The sequence below is a fragment of the Bos grunniens genome, chromosome 13 (assembly GCF_055505025.1).
Source record: "Bos grunniens cultivar Pamir isolate PY7600 chromosome 13, Bosgru_T2T1.0, whole genome shotgun sequence".
Taxonomy (NCBI): Eukaryota; Metazoa; Chordata; class Mammalia; order Artiodactyla; family Bovidae; genus Bos; species Bos grunniens.
The window spans coordinates 59,992,359-60,009,715 of NC_141177.1; the positions used below are offsets into that span (position 1 = coordinate 59,992,359).

General features: G+C 41.3%; 2 long non-coding RNA genes across 2 annotated transcripts; one reads left to right on the plus strand and one right to left on the minus strand.

Annotated features, from left to right (window-relative positions):
• Nucleotides 1–6,911: 6,911 nt before the first annotated feature.
• On the minus strand, nt 6,912–12,780 carry LOC147361073 (uncharacterized). Its single transcript, XR_015139714.1, has 2 exons — nt 12,301–12,780; nt 6,912–7,944 (listed from the first exon to the last, which is right to left on the minus strand). It is a non-coding gene; the product is annotated as an uncharacterized LOC147361073 (long non-coding RNA).
• On the plus strand, nt 12,430–14,001 carry LOC147361074 (uncharacterized). Its single transcript, XR_015139715.1, has 2 exons — nt 12,430–12,820; nt 13,858–14,001. It is a non-coding gene; the product is annotated as an uncharacterized LOC147361074 (long non-coding RNA).
• Nucleotides 14,002–17,357: the final 3,356 nt, after the last annotated feature.

The window sequence follows — 17,357 nt, forward strand, 5'->3', positions numbered from 1 at the left end:
CACAAATGAACTTATCTACAAAACAGACTCACAGACATCGAGACTTGTGGTTGCTAAGGACAAGGGCATGTGGAAGAGTGATAGACTGGGAGTTTGGGGATTAGTAGATGCAAACCATTATATATAGAATGGATAAACAAGGTCTTGTGTATAACACAGGGAACTATATTCATTATTCTGTGATAAACCATAATGAAAAAGAATATGAAAAAGAATGTATATGTGTATGTACATTAAGTATATACATATGTAAATACACATATATGTATGTATGTAAATCACTTTGGTGTACAGCAGAAATTAACATAAGATTGTAAATCAACTATACTTGAATAAAATAAATTTTAGAAAAAAGAAAGTGAATTTCCAAATATAAGCCCCCTATTTTCTAATTGCCTTTACTTATTTTTTTTTAATAAAGATGTTCCTTTGGAAAATATTCTGGCATAAACACGTAACAAAACATACATGCATACATTAAAGAAAATTTTTTTCACATTGAGGTGAGGAGTAATCATTTCAATTCTGTTGTTTAGAATAGCGATTGTACGGACTTCCCTGGTGGTCCCATGGCTAAGACTCCACACTCCCAATGCAGGGGGCCCACGTTCAATCTCTACTCAGGGAACTAGATTCCATATGCTGCAACTAAAAGAACCTGCATGCCACAACAAAGATTGAGGATCCTGCATGCTGCAACTATGACCTGTTTGCAGCCAAACAAATATATTTTTTAAAATAATTATTGTACTGCAAAGTGTAAATGCAAAACATTCAAGCTTTTAAAAGACTTTTTGTTGCTTTTAAACACTGCAGTAGCAATTTCAGATATACATAAAAATATCTAGAGGATGATTCTTTCTGTGCCCACTTATCACTCAGCCCCAACAACCGTCAACCCCATGGCCAAACCTACCTCATTTACACTGTCATCCACTTCCTCCCTCCCATATTATTTTGAAGCGAATTCCAGATATATACTTTCACTTATAAACATTTCAGGACTCATCTCTTAAAAATAATGATTACTTTCTTTTCAAAGTAAACATAACACAATTACCACGTCTAAAATGATTAACAATAAGGCCTTAAAGTCATCAAATGTCCTATGTTCAAATTTCCAAGGTCTCATACATGTCATAATCTAAATTTTTTAAAAAATCAAGATCCAAGTCAAGTCCATGCTTTGCAATTGTTTGATGGGTCTTCTAAGTCTCTCTTAAATTACCAGTCCTCCTCCAACTTTTTTTCCCCCTTGTAATTTATTTTCCAAGAAACTAGGATGTTTGTCCTAATGGGTTTCCTCTCTCAGGATTTTGCTGATATTTCCTGGGATGGCAGGAAAAGAAAATTTCTTCTCTATTTTCTGTAAATTAGTAGTTGGAAGCTTGAGCCACATGTGTGATTTTTAAAAAGTTTTCTTTGGCTTTCCTGCTCTTTTATTAAGCTTTTCTGAATACCTACTATGTGTCTGTTACTGATGGTTGCTATGGAAACAAAGATGCCTCAGGAATTTAGATGAGTGAAGAAAATGTATGCAAACAGAATTATAATCAATGTGTTCAGTGTTTAAAAAAAATATAAAAGAGCTGCTAAGGCAATGTCAGAAGGAAGCAACTGGCTTGCCCAAGAGAGGCTTAAGGTGGTGACTTTTGAACTAGGTTTTGAAAGATGAGTAGGAGTTTTCCAGATGAGAACATAGAGAGAAATAAAGGGAAGGCAATTTCCAATCCAAGATAGCAGCACATCTGACAGCAGAAAATTGTATAAGGAAATAAACACAGCTCAGAGATCTATCTGCTAAGGTAGGACTGCTGACAGCAGAGCTCCTGACCTGGATAAAAATACCTTGAACTACCTCTCCCCTATTTCTGCTCTGGGAAAATTATTCTCTAGAGGAGTCTTTTACAGAATTGGTCATCGCAGCCACGGAGAGCAGGAGCAGAACATGGAAAAGATTCCAAAAGCAGCAGAAGGAGAGAGAGCTCAGGAGATCTGAGCACTCATGACAAAGCTTGGGCAGCACCCAGCTGGCCTGGCCTGTGCCTGGGACCTTTGACATGCTGAGACTGGCACAATATTTTACACGTGTATTCAGAGGCAGCCTTTGGTGAAATGGTCAGGAAGTACAGTTAATTCTGGTCCCCTCGGCACATTCCTCTCATCTCCTCTCATCTTGCTCCTATCTGCCCTGGCTCGCAATAAAGGCAGAATCTGATTCTGCAATATGAGAAGATGCCTGCAGGAGAAAGAGGACTGGAGGGAAATGTGGGGGAAGGAATATGAGAGAAGCAGAAAGCTAGGGCAGCCCTCTAGGTACAATGCTCCTGGTTTCTCCCAGGCTGCCCCTCTGAGACTGTGTCAATACCACTCTAATCACTAACAACATCCCCTTCACCCCCAACTGCTGGACTATTTATCACTTATTTTTAACATGCCATGATCATTTACTCCTTTGGTCATGCTGGTCCCTCTGCTACGATGCTCCCATCTCTCCCTTCTCCAACTGGCAAACTCCTACTCATCCTTCAAAGCCAGCTCACTGGCCCTCATCCCTGGATGACATGCCCTCATCATTGTGCTCTCACAGCACATGTACACATCTTGGCTCCTACTTCTGTCACTCTGTTATGACCATTTGTTGAAGTCCTCTGTTTCTCCTCCATTTGACTTTTCCAAAATAGGACTGTGTTCCATTCACCTTTAAGCCTTAGGGCCTGGAGTGCTGGCACATAAAGATATTCAGTGAGCATTTACAATGTGACTACCTGAAAGGATTAACTAGAAAAGCTTGGTCTGCATCCTTTGTGTCACTCCACCTCTCCCCACCCACCACCACCCCCTGGCCCAGTTATAAGAGGGCACTGTAGATGGTGGTCTAGATATAATATCCTATATGGCTATTGTGGCACTGAGCTCTGAAACTAAGGCCCAGTATCAGGTATGTCTTGACATCTAGGGAAAAATTGGGAGACCTCTAATGGCTAACCACAAGTTCCCTTCCCTACTCTGCTCCAAAAGACAAGGTCCCCCAGCCCAACATACCTCATTAACTGGACCAGTTGCTAATCCCTAAACAGTGGATTTCAGTTCCCTAACTCCCAGCCCTCAGAATTCAAATAAGCTAGTCACATCCTCTCAGGGAAATCAGAGGGCACTTTGCCCTCTTGATACTACAAAAAAGCCTGCTCCCCACCCTATGCACAGCTCCTGGTTGTTTATCCATCCCCAGGTGCAACCTTTATGAGGCCCTGTGTGTGGTGTCCTCCTCCCCATGGCTGTGAGTGTAGATGACCAATAAACTGCTGTCAATCTCATCTGCCCAGAGTCAGGGGTTGTGTGTCTGGCCATCCCCGTAACTCTAGGGTGAGAATCTCTCTCACCAATGGCACTGAATAGGAGGCGATTAAAACAACCATTGATTCCAGAGGAACAGCGGTGATGGAGGGAAGTAGAAGCCAGGTTGGCAGGGATATAGAAAACCCAGAAGTCTTGGCTCACCTTCCTCATGAGTTTCCTATCATGCTGGGTTCCTGAGCTCTTAAGGTAGTACTGATGATCTGTACACCATTCCCAGTGCTATGAAAAAGTCCTTACCAAAATGCGCATAGTAGTAGTAGTAGTGTTAGTCACTCAATTGTCCAGCTCTTCGCAACCTGGACTGTAGTCCACCAGGCTCCTCTGTCCATGGGATTCTCCAGGCAAGGATACTGGAGTTAGTTGCCATGCCCTCCACCAGGAGATCTTCCCAACCCAGGGACTGAACCCACGTCTCTTACATCTCCTGCGTTGGCAGGCAGGTTCTTTACTACTAGCACTACCTAGGGAAAAATGTGTGTGGACCAGGGTAAAAGTTTATGAATAACACTACATGTTGGGTAATCCAGATATTTCAAAACATGGCAGCCATGGAGTGAAAGTATAACTTTTAAAAAGATCTTTAGCTGGGAATGTCTGTCTGGCTTAGACCAAGCTAAGTTTTGTGAGATTGCAAGGTTAGACTCCAAGAGAGCTCAGGGCTGATTTCCTTACATCCCATACTGCTCTGCCCTCTTTAACCCAAATTAATTCAAGAGGAATCCATTCAGGAGCAGAGCACTGCCCAGCTGGGGTAATCCAAACAAGAGCAGATTTCTTTGGCTTGAATTATTTCCATAAATGCATCACTTCCCACCTGGCATTAGTGTTAGGCCAGTGGAGTTATACTGAAACTGGCCTTCAAGTTTGTGAAATAACAGGCTCCTCCCAAACAGCAGCTTTGAGACAGAAACCACAAGTTCAAGATGCAAATTAGCATCCCCTCACTTAATAAGATGCTTACTATATAATAATTCTTATTATACAGTAATAGAAAAATGGGGAAATGACAATAACCTAAAACTAAAATGAAGAAAACTCCAAGCTTCAGGAATCTATCAGAGTGATGTTCTCTCTTTAAAAAGGTTTCCTTGCTGAATTACTCATGTTTAATGCTATGGTAACTGATTTCAAAAGAGACTTAGTGTTAGCAAAAAGTTCAGATACCCTCCACAGTTCAAGTCTGTAATTCTCTAGGTAATTGCTCAAGATCAGCATGGTGTTACTCTCTGATGTATCGGCTACAAATAATTTCAGCCCAAAGTGTTCTGTCGTCTCTTGTAGATAATTTTTAAAAGGTTCTTTGGCATCCAGAGGAGTTGGATACATCTGACAAATGTCTGAGACACTTTGGATGAGGTTTGAAATCATTTTTTTCTGAGGATAGTATATTAAAGGTAGAGAATGAGCTGTACTCATTTTTTCAAATTCCCTACATATGTCCTAACATTTGCATGTTACTATGAGTGGAAACACTATTTTTCACTATTTCAACCTTATCTTACTCTATGGAGCACTTCATGAAAGCTAGCAATAACTCTTATGAGCCTGAAAGGTAGATTTATTAATTTTAGTAAAACCTAAGTGAATAATGCTACTTCTCTAGTTCCACATCCCTCTTTACTCTTTCCCACCAGCACCCTTGTAGGAAACTCAGAGACAGCACCGTAGACAAAAGCGACGTGGCATAGCTGCTCTTCTCTTATTTTTTTACACACGGTGTTCGAATCTAGGTATAAATATTGCCCCATTAACCTTTCTACAGGCACTGACTTAACAGAGGAGTTACAGGAACTTGTCTACAGTCCCTCAGAACTAGAAACAGAGCACAGAAATCTGAGCACTGGAGGTCCCTGGAAAATTCTAGAATGCAAAGGGACACTGACAGCTCTCATAGTCCATCCTTCACTCCCAGACATGCTTACATCTAAGTGAGTCAGTGAAACCCAGGCTTGGGGCATCCTTTTCCCCAATCTTCTCAGAGGAAGACTGTGGTCAGAAGCCTGGATTGCAATCCCGGTTTTATCACTAACAGAGTATCCTTTGGCAGAAAAGATACAGAAAGTTCCTCTTTCTGGGCCTTTCTTTGTCTGTAAAGACACCGGACCAGATGATCTTCAAAGGTTCAGATCGAAGCCTTTATGTACAGCAGATTATTTCTGAAGATGGTTCCACAGTTCCTCCTATATTCTACTTTTTTTGGATATACCTCATAGTTATAATAAAATGCATACATTTTGACAAATGTTCCCTGTGTATACTGTTGTTCTAGTCACTAAGTCATGTCCGACTCTTTTGGGACCCCATGGACTGTAGCCCACCAGGCTCCTCTGTCCATGGAATTCTCCAGGCAAGAATACTGGAGTGGGATGCCATTTTCTCTTCCAGGGAATCTTCCTTACCCAGGGCTCCAACCCATGTCTCCTGCATTGGCAGGCGGATTCTTTAACCCTGAGCTACCTGGGAAGCCCATATACCACCACAATCAAGGTACAGAATATTTCTATTATCCCCCAAAGTTTGCTCATATTTTTTGCCAATGATATGCTTTTTTCCACCCCCTAGATGAGTTTACCTTTTCCAGAAATTCACATAAATAGAATCACACAAAATATACTCTTTTGTATCTGGCTTCTTTAAAAAAGCAGAACCATATCCCCTTTGCAATGTGCTTGTACCATTCTCCCATCAAGAGTGAAATCTAGGGCTTACCTGGTGGTTCAGTGGTAAGGAATCCACCTGCCAATGCAGGAGACATGAGCTCAATCCTTGGTCTGGGAGGATCCCACATGCCGCAGGGCAAGTAAGCCTGAGGGTCACAACTACCAAGCCTGTGCTCTAGAGCCTACATGCCGCAACTGCTGAAGCCTGAATGCCCTAGAGCCTGTGCTCTGCAACAAGAGAAGTCACCACAATGAGAAGCTCGAGCACTGCAATTAGAGAGCAACCTCCGCTTTCCATAACTAGAGAAACACTGGCGCAGTGACGAACACCTAGCACAGCCAAAAATAAATAAAATTATTTTTACAAAAAGAGTGAAATCTATTTTCCAATCCTTTGACTCCATGCTGGCCCTTGGACTTGCTTTGACCAGCAGAATACAGTGAAACTGATGGTACGTAATCCCTTTTACTCCTTGGAAGACAGCCACCATCTAAAAATGCTAGATAACTGAATGATGTGTGACCACATGGAAAGAGAGAACACTTGGAGGGGAACAAAGGTGCCTCACCCAGCTGACAGCACCAAGGCCCGGAAGTGGATGAGGTCACTTTGGGTCGTCCAGCTGAGGCACCCCCGTCAAGACGACATGGAACAAAGAGGCATCCTCAGTGAGCCCTGCCTGAATTCCTAACCCAAAGAATCATGAGATAATAAAACAGTCTGTTTAAGGTACAAAATTTGGAGGTGGCTTATAACACAGCAGTAGTTAACTGAAAAGGTGAGTCTTCTGCTTGTTTTCTTTTAAAGTCCAACTGGATTTCCTTCAGGCCAAGACTATTAGCTAACTATATAAGTGTTTTACCTTAAATCTCTTCTACTCTCTTATTCCCTTTTCTTTTTTTTTTTAACTGTGGTATATTTGGCATGCAACATTAGTTTCAAGTGTTAATTAAAGTGATCCTATATTTGTATATATTGTAGAATGATTCTATATATTGTATAGAATCTATATATTGTAGATTCTATATCTATATATTGTAGAATGATCACCACAGTAAGTCTAGTTGACATCCATCACCACCCAGTTACAGAATTTTTTTCCTTTGATGAGAATTTCTAAGACTTACTCTTTAGCATCTAATAAATACATAATATAGTACTATTAACTACAGTCACCATGCTGTACATTACATCCCCTGACAAATTATTTTATAACTGGAAGTTAGTACCTTTGATCCCCTTAACCCATTTCTTACAAGCCCCATCCTTCACCTATCGCAACCATCAGTTTGTTCTCTCCATGAGCTTGGTTTTTGTTTATTTGTTTTTTTAAAAATTCCAAATTATAAGTGAAATCATATGGTATTTGTCTTTCTAACTTATTTCATTTAATATATTGCCCTCAAGGTCTATCCGTGTTGTGGCTTACTCCCTTTTCAGATTGTTCTTCCCTAAGGTATCATAAACTGCATCTAACCACACATTAACCCTGTTACTTACATGGACTTGAAAAATGTAGGGTGTTTTTCTTAGATTTCACTTCTACAGGATTAAAAAAAAGTTCAAATTCTTTCCCTCTTTCCCTTCAGATCCAGTGGTCCGGCATTTGAATTATAGCATATTCTACAGAAAAGGAGGCAGAGTTTGGGAGCCAACAGCTCTCACTTCAGACCTAGTGAGCTGTATGGCTCTGGGCAAGTTTGAAAGCTTCCTGCACCTGATTTTCTACATATAAAGTAGAAAATCTCATGTGCTGCTAGGGAAAAGATAAACTGCAAAAACATATGGAAAAGTTATTCAAGAGCAAAAGTACCTTTCATTTCCATAACTCTGACAGGTCTTCTTGCAATCTTATTTGTATGCCCTCCATGGGTCAAGTTCTCTGTCACAGGGTTCAACATGCAAGATACATTCACCCATCACCTGGAAGACAAGATAAGCACTATTTCTGCCTTAGAGCTTTTTGTTGGGAGATGTGAGCAATATGTGTGTATTAATATTTTACTTTGCTACTCTCCATAAATATTCTATGGTGGGCTACTATGACCCGTTATGGTTAGGGAAAATCTAGTGAAGGGAACATTCTCACAGAAAGGTGAAAGCTGCAGTTTACATGAAGAGATGCATTGGCTTGTGGGATACTTAACCATAGGGCTTAAGACTTTTAAAAGTCACCTTTAGCAGTAAAAGAATTATGGGAGTCCCATCTCCCTAAACACAAGTCTAAATCAAGAATCAAACTAGCCATAAAATAAAGGTTCAGTTCAGTTGCTCAGTCGTGTCTGACTCTTTGCGACCCCAAGGACTGCAGCACTCCAGGCCTCCCTGTCCATCACCAACTCCCGGAGCCTACCCAAACTCATGTCCATTGAGTCGGTGATGATATCCAACCATCTCATCCTCTGTTGTCCCCTTCTCTTTCTGCCTTCAATCTTTCCCAGTATCAGGGTCTTTTCAAGTGAGTCAGCTCTTCGCATGAGGTGGCCAAAGTACTGGAGTTTCAGCTTCAACATCAGTCCTTCCAATGAACACCCAGGACTAATCTCCTTTAGGATGGACTGGTTGGATCTCCTGGTAGTCCAAGGGACTCTCAAGTCTTCTCCAACACCACAGTTCAAAAGCATCAATTCTTTGGTGGTCAGCTTCCTTTATAGTCCAATTCTCACATCCATACATGACTACTGGAAAAACTATAGCCTTGACTAGACAGACCTTTGTTGGCAAAGGTAAGGAAGCTCAAAAAGTTTCTGATTTGCACCAGAGAGTTACTTAGAAGCTTTGTTTGAAATATGAATCTTTCTGGGTTCCCCGCCCACCCCCGCCCCTCTTTTTTTTCTTGGTGTCCATTTATCCAGGTGTCCTAAGACAGTGGTTCCCAAAGTGTAATCCTAAACCAGCAGCAGCACCATCCTCTGAGAACTTGTCAGAAATACTAATTCTCTGGCCCCACCCCTAATTTACTGAATCAGAACCTCTGATTGCTAGAACCTAGCAATCTGTGTTTTAACAAGCCCTTTCAGGGATTCTGAAGCACTGAAGTTTGAGAATCATTGCCCTAAACAGATACTTGAGCTGCCCACTGCACTGTTTCTCAAACTACCCTTCATTAGAATCTCCTGAGAGCTTTAATAAAATACCAATGCTGGAACTCTAAATCCACAGATTCTAAGGTCATTCATTGGTCAGGGGTAGGCCCATGAAATCAGTATTTTTTTTTAAAAGTCTCCCGGGTGATTCTAATATGCCAACCAAGGTTGAGAATCACTAGCATGTTGGGTAATTCAGCTCTAACCCCTAGGTTTGAGCAATTGGGGGTTGGGAGTAGGGCTGGAGGAGGGGAGGGGAGGGCGGACAAAGAGGCTGTCTGCTTCCTCAGTTCAGGCTGAAGGGAATTAGCAGGAATATAGGGATTGTTCAGAAGAATGTGTAAGCAAGTTTGAAACGTAACATATTTAAATGGGGAAAGGGAAGTACTGTAGTTAAGCCATAACCTTCAGGGAACATTTGGGCCAGTGAGCAATTTTGGACTGAATGAAAGGGAAAAAATTTAGAGGAAAATGGTGAAAGACTAGGTAGTACAACTAAGAAAATTCCTTCTGCTACTGTGCTGTGCACTAGAATCTTGTTGTACATTTCTCTTCCGAATCTCTAAGCCAACATTCAGTTTATTCCTTTTTTAAAAATCTGGAAAAGGAACACCTCTACTTTAAAAAATTTAATATTGGTACAGTGGCATAGTGGTAAAGAATATGCCTGCCAATGCAGGAGGCAGGAGATACAGGGATACAGGTTTGAACAGCAACTCCTAGAACAGCAATTCACTGAAGTATTCTTGCCTGGAGAATCCCATGGACAGAGGAGCCTGGAGGGCTACAGTCCAAAGAGTCAGACATGACTGAGCACACATGCATCCTATTCTCCACAAAATATTTCATTGTGTTTTCTTGTAAGATTGGTATCGTTAGGCAAAGTCTGGGTGAAGGAAACATTCTCATGGAAGGGTGAAAGCTGACTGAACAGTAATTATCTTCACTTATACAACAGTGAAATGAAGGAAACAGCAAAATCATTTTTAAACTTGAAAAAATTATAGCCATAAACGAACATTTTAGAAATGGATTCTTTTTGGTAAAAAGCTATGTTTTTAAAAGGACTTGATTTTTTAAATGGATTTCATCATGTATTTTTGTATGTTCATATTTTGGATGAAGTGAGGGGCAGAACAAAGAAATATGGTAAAGTAGATGGCAGATGAACGGTGAAAATAAGAAAAAAACAGGTAGTGAAAAGATGGAAGGGGTCTGGAAGTAGAACAATATAAAATAGAGGAATTTTTTTTTCACTGCTTTATCTGCAACACCTAGAACAAGGAATAATGTCAATAAATACAGTATATTTGTTGCATGATCTTACATGATACCTCCAGTTCTGCATACCAGAATGAGATGATTACTGATTAGTTGAGAAATTAATATATAAAATCTTAAACTTATTTTTTGTGAAAGACTTTTCAACCTTTGACAGGTATTATAAACTTTCCTGGCCAAAGTGTGGCTGTTTCCTAACCAAAAGTTTCAAAGAAATGGAGGTGTTACAAGGGTAATTCTTTAGAGAAGCTGGCTGTTCACTCTCAAAGCACCCCACTTTCACTTCCTTCAAAATTAATCCATCATTTATGAATCAGCATCCCCTGGGGTCCTTTATGAAAGAGCTTTCAGGTAGAATTTAGCAAACTAATTTTCATGTGAAACACTCCCTAGATGTGTCTCAAACATGATACATGATACAAAGGGTCCAGCACAGAAAAGTATTTCTGTGACGCATTGGTGTCCGTCTTGTGTTCTGAATGTCCCAAAGACCCATGTCTTGCTCATCAGACAAGCCGCCTAAATCCTCAGATGGGGTTGAGCACGTGTCTGAGAGGCACATAGGACTATTGAAAAAGGGTTTCAATTTTCTTCAAAGATTTTTGGTGGGTTCACCTCAGAGAATTAATCCCTAGAGTGATTAGTGATTAGTGGAGAGCACCCTATACGTAAAGCTCATTCTTTTCACTATTTTCCTTTACAAAATGTGGAGTATCACTGTCTCTTGGCCATTCCTTACCAATCACTGCTCTGAAATCAAAAGAGCGGGTTTGAGATCAATTTCCCGGTGTCACATGGCTTTCGGTTTTGTGCTTCTCTCGGTTTTGTGCTTCTCTCACGATTCCTTTAAAGAATTTGCCATGTGTTTTTCATTCACTGAGTCAGTAAATACTTACGAAGCCCCCAGTACTTCACCAGGCCCTGTGCTAGGCTCCAGGCAACTACAGTGAACAAACCCCCTGCTCACCCAGGGTTAGATCAAGTCGGGGAAGAGAAGTCAAACAATAAATATATAAAATATGCAACATCTAGCAGGTAGTAAGAAATGCTACGAAGGGAACAGGAGATCAGCAGTGCTCTCAAAAAACACCCTCCTCCCCTCTTTTGTCACCGAGGTGGTCGTGTAACCAAACAACAGACGCCTTCGCAGCGGACTGGAAACCCCTTTCTGAGGTTTGACAGCCTCCACCTTCTCTGATCGGGCAGTTTCTCTGGATATCCACTAAGAAGTCATAGAATAATGGGGTCCCCAAATAACTTTAAACCCCCTCCTCATGCCTGCGTCTGAGGCATCAGCGTGGACTCAGCAAAACAAATCTCAGGGCTGAGTCTGTGTGAGCCTCGCCCACCTCCACGGTTTTCCAATTCAACTTTCTGAGGGAGGAAAAGATGTGCTAAGGTCCGAAGAGAACTCGGCCCCTCAAATTTCGGATTCGCTAAAGGAGATAGAGGGTAGCCGTCTACGACTCAGCCAAGACTCCAAATAGAATGAAAATGTCAGAAGAGGAAAAGCAGATTTTCCCGGGTTTAAATGACACGGAAAAAATCGCCAGCGAAGCCCGCGGAGAGCGGACCGGTGGCCATTCAGGAAGAGCCACTTCGCCACAGCTATTCTCCCGCAGACAAAGGCTCCTCGTCAGTCCCTCCGCAGCCACGAAGCACCAAGTTCGGCAGAAGAAAAATAGAGCCGCTGCTTCCCGTCAGGCAGCCCCACAATAACTGCGACCAGGCCGCGCCTAGCCGGAGGGCACAGCACCGGCATCTTTGTTTCCACCGGGTCCATCAAATCAGGCCTCCGCGGACTACCGTAAAGAGGCGGCCGCGGAGGAGGTGAAAGCGACTTGGCACCACTCTTCTCGCTAGTTCCTCTGCAGCGACAACGCCGCCGCAGCCAATTGCACGCTCCCCTTACCGACGACTGGGGTCCTCGGGCCCCTCGGGAAGTAGCGCCGTCCGCGCGGAGGGAAACGGCGCGTGGTGAAGCGCCCAGCAACGTGGTGAAGCGCCCAGCAACGTGGTGAAGCGCCCAGCAACGTGACGCGTCCGCGGAAATGCGGCTCCTCCGCGCCCTTGCGCGCCCCCAGACCGCGGCCCCGCCTCTACTCGTAGCCAGAGCAGGCAGCTCTGGAGGCCGGCGGCCCGACTACGGTAGGATGGAGTACCCTCCATGGCTCCGGCCTCGCGGGCGGCCCGGCAAGGCCTCCGTCCCGGGGCGTTGGTCTGGTCCGCGGCTGTATACGGCCAGACCCACCGTTCCCCTCTCCAGCCGCAGGTGCCGCAGATCGGGCTCCCGACCGGGGCAAGCGTAATAATCTGACTAGCCGGTGTCTACCCCGCGCCTCCTCCCCGGGCTCCCCAGCCGGGCGCCCCTAGCCTCGGGTTATTCTGCTGTAAAGCAGGGTAGTTGTGAGGGTTCCAAACGGCGAATGCAGGTAAAGTGCCGGACGTTTAGCACAGAGAGGAGGTTCTCCAAAACAGCGAAGCGTAAAAATGCACCCAGTTATCAATACGGGCAGCAACAAGGATGGATCTAAAAAAATAATAATAATAATTGCTTGGTACAGGTGGGGGTAGGGGGGTAAACCCAAAAGACCTTAGTCTGTCCGATTGCGTTTATCTGAAATTCTAGAAGAAGCAAAACTGGTGGGGAAAGCCGTTGCCTGGGGAGGGATGAAAGAGGCGAGAGGATGGGAGGCAGGGGAGCAGGAGGGAACTTTGGGGGCGATGGCACGATTCCACGCCTTGATAGACTGGATGTTACAGGATGTGTGCAGTTGCCAAAATCTAAGGCTTCGTAGTCTTCAAATGGGTGGATTTTTTAATATTCAAATTGGGCTTCCCTGGTAGCTCAGCTGGTAAAGAATCCGCCTGCGATTCAGGAGACCCCCGTTCCATTTTGGGGTCGGGAAGATGTCCTGGAGGAGGGATAGGCTACCCACTCCAGTATTCTTGGGCTTCCCTAGTAGCTCAGACCGTAAAGAATCCGATTCAAATTACACCTCAAAAACTCTTGGGAGGGGAAGAGTTAAAGCAATGGGTAAGCGTAGTGAGGAACTTGAGACAGTTTGATGAAAGATAATTACATTTACACAATCGAGGCGCTATCTGTGCGATCTCTGAATTGAGTGGCTCTTCCTCCCCTAAGAATCAGTGAACACCAGCACTAGGAATAAATAGCTCAGGTCCTAGAAGGATGCGCTGTGCCAGACCCAGCTTGTGCACCTCCCCGGTCTGCTCAGTTGCACCCCGTCTCTCATCTTAGCCTCTAGCTTAGTGCAGAGGGGCCCTGGCTCCTCCCACCAGTCCCAGACTCGGGTGAAAAACAGAGGTTCAGCCTATTCTTGTCTCTGCCAATAGCCTGGAGAGTCAGGGACATACCCAGAAAAGTGCGGCGTTGGAGCCCTGTGAGACAAACTTACAACAGAGGGCAGAGAGCAAGAAATAAGTACCTCTCCTGTTTTCTCCATAGGCAGCAGGTCCCAGTGTGGCTGTCTGGAAGCTGTACTTTCTCCTCAAGTTGTTTTCAGCTTAGCGAAGCATTGCTTTTCATTGCCTTTCCCCTCACCCTTGCAGCCCAGGGGTCGTACCTCCTAATAAAATCTTAGCACTTAAACTTGGCTTGAGGCTCTGCTTTCTAGATAATCCTTTAGCATCCTTTGGGCTTTCAGTCTGTACTTGACTAAAATTTTCACAGCCATAATAGCAAACAACATTAGGATTATTTTTGACTCTGATGTACTCTGTTAGCCCTGAACTGCTTTACAAGGTAATCGGTTGAAACCAATACTAAATACATAAATTTATGTATACTTGCTTTTGTGTTAGTAGAGATAAATTTTTTTTTCCACTTAATGGTGTTTTCTCTCAAGAGTAAATTCCTAGAGCACAGGCACTTGTATGTTTTAAACATTTGGAAGCTTAAAAAACCTGAGATGCAAATAAGTGCAAAAGGAAAAAACTGCTTTTCAATCATGATCATAAAGCTGTCAGCTGGGAAGGGTGGTCTAATTATATGTTTTTTCAGTTCATTCATAAAACTATGTTCTATCTTTCCTAAAACCTAATTATTAGGGAAGGATATGTTAAACCCATTTATAGCAACGTCTTCTGGTCCAGAATGCAGTGCAAGACAGTTTTTTTCTTTGCTACTTTAAATATGGTAGACTTGAGTAAGTTTGTATTTTTAATGATAACAGCCACTGGCTTTGTGGCCTCCTGTTAACTGTAGGTTTGTCAGCCCTTTCTCTTCCCTCCCACTTGGCTTGCTAACCATCTGTAACTTGAGCAACAGTAATTTGAGATGAGACTGGCCAGGGTCATATGTTAAATAGGACATTTCCACTTTCTTGACCACAAAATCCTCCCTTTCCTGGCCACTTAAACACTGTTACATAATTCTACAAACATGTGGATCTGATGATAATCTACATATGTTGGCAAAGGTCACACCTGCAAATCTACCTTACTATCAGCAATTTTTTTTTTTTTTACTAAAGACATTTTTATTGTGTATAATCCGGTGTTTCATAGCATGTAAAAATTATTTTTAAAAACATGTTCTCTCTTATCTGCATCATTGATTTTTGCAGGGAAAACTTTGTCATCCTATCAAATGAACAATTTTTCATCTTTGCCTTTGAACAATGTTTTACCTAGGGTTAATTTCAATCACAAGCAATCATGAAGCCAGGCTGTGTTCAAAATGTATTTAAATGCATTTTCACATAAAGAAAAAGCATTTTGAAATATCTTGACTTATAGACGTGATATTAGAGGGCATCCCATTAGGCAAATGTGAGACTTTCCTTTAACTCCTAGCCCTTGATTCTTTTCAAGTACATGAAGGCAGACATTCTAGCAAATGTATAGGTTTTATAGATCTTGGCCCTCTCAGAATAGGTCATAAGCTTGCTGCACTTGTCACTAAACATTTTTAGAATTCTTTAGAGTTCTATAAGACACTGAATCACATTCTTTTAAACGACATCATCAGGAATAGCAAATCTTTCTCTTTTGAGAGTGTATTTAATTTTTAGAAATACCCCACAGTCATTTGAAACCAGACCAAGTTTAGGAACATTGATTAGCAGGAGAACAATGAATGTGAAATAATAAAAATAAATGAAGTAATACTTTTTTAAAAATTAAACTCTGAGAAAAGAATTAAGGAAAGATTGAAGCAGAAATTAATGAATGAGAAAACAAGCCACAATTATTGATCAATTCCAAAAGTAAATATTTGGAAAAAATAGGAAGAAAGTAGAGAAATATCTGGCAACTCTAAATAAAGAAAGAAAATATAAATAAAATTATAAAGGGGAAAGGAGACAATAGATACAGAGAAGTTTGAGGTTTTTTTTTTAATTATCTGAGAATGCTATGTATATAGTTAGCTATATTCCAATACTTTTTTTTTTTTTCAGAAAAAATATATGTCACCCAAATTTTATCAATAAGTTAGAAAAACTAAGTAGATCAAAACCAGAGAAGTCAAAAAAGGCTCATCTTAGAGATTTTATAAGCAAATTCTTGCAAATTTTGAAAGATATAATTCCCTTTCTGAATATATAAATATATAAAAATGTAATTCATTTTATGAAGCAAATATAACTATAAAACCTATCAAGAGTACAAAAAGAATAGTCAAAAATATAAACTCACATAAGAAATCAAATGCCAGAATTCCCCCCAGAAATATCAGCAAGTTATTTTCAATGAAACAAGTAATTTTTAATAAGATCAGGAAGATTTTATCCTAGAAATGCCAGAATATTTTAATAATAGGAAAATATTTGAAATAACAAATCATACATTTAGGCCATACAAGACAAAACCTTATCTCAATAGATGATAAAAATCTAACACCTACACCTCATTAAAACAACTAAATTTTTAAAAATCTCAGTAAATATTAAACCAATAGCCAACATCGTATCTTTAATAAGGTTTTATAAAAATAATGGGGCTTCTCAGGTGGCTCAGTGGTAAAGGACCCGCCTGCCAATGCAGGAGATGCAGGTTCAATCCCTGGGTTTGGAAGATCCCCTGGAGAAGGAAATGGCAACCAACTCCAGTATTCTTGCCTGGAATATTTCATGGACAGAGGAACCTGGCAGGCTAGTCCATGGGGTAGCAAAAAAGTCAGCCGCAACTTAGGGACTAAACATAAAAATAATAATGCTAATGGTAGGACAGTCACAGTCAAACTGTAAGGAAGAGGAGAAACTGTATAGTAATTCCTCAGCCTCCCATCATCACTCCTTGTTCTTCTCAGACATAACCTCCACTAACTGTTTCTTACATATCTTTGCAGAAATTTCCCATGCACATAAAAGAATATGACTAAGACTTCCCTGCTGGTCCAGTGGTTAAGCCTCAGAGCTTTCAATACAGGGGAAGCGAGTTTGATCCCTGGTTAGGGAACTAAGATCCCACATGCTGCACAAGATAGCCAAAAAAAAAAAGTTTTTTAAGTATGTGACTACTGCCTTTTCAAAAAAAATATTAATAGAATACTATGCAGATTATTCAGCACTTGATTTTTTTCATTGTATACGGTATCTTGGACATCCTCCCATATCAGCACATAGGTGTGCAAAATTTTTCATAGTTTATTATTTGAATATACATGAATAATAGAACAGTTTAAATATATGAATGTGCCATTATTTTTTATTCACCTATTGGGAAATATTTTCTAGTTTTCTGCAATTCTATACAGTTACATTAGCATCCTTGTGTATCTTTGCCTATTGCTACTGGTGTACTAGGATTAATGCCTAGCAATGTAATTGCTGGATCCATTTCTGAATAGATATTTCCAAATTAGCATCTAAAAAGTCTGGATTAATTTATAATCTTAAATGTTTGCCAAAATACTGATAATTGTTGAAGCTAGGTAATAGGCAATGAGAGTTCTTTTTACAATTCAATCTTCTTTGGGGTGTTTTTTTAAATTTCCATATCCAG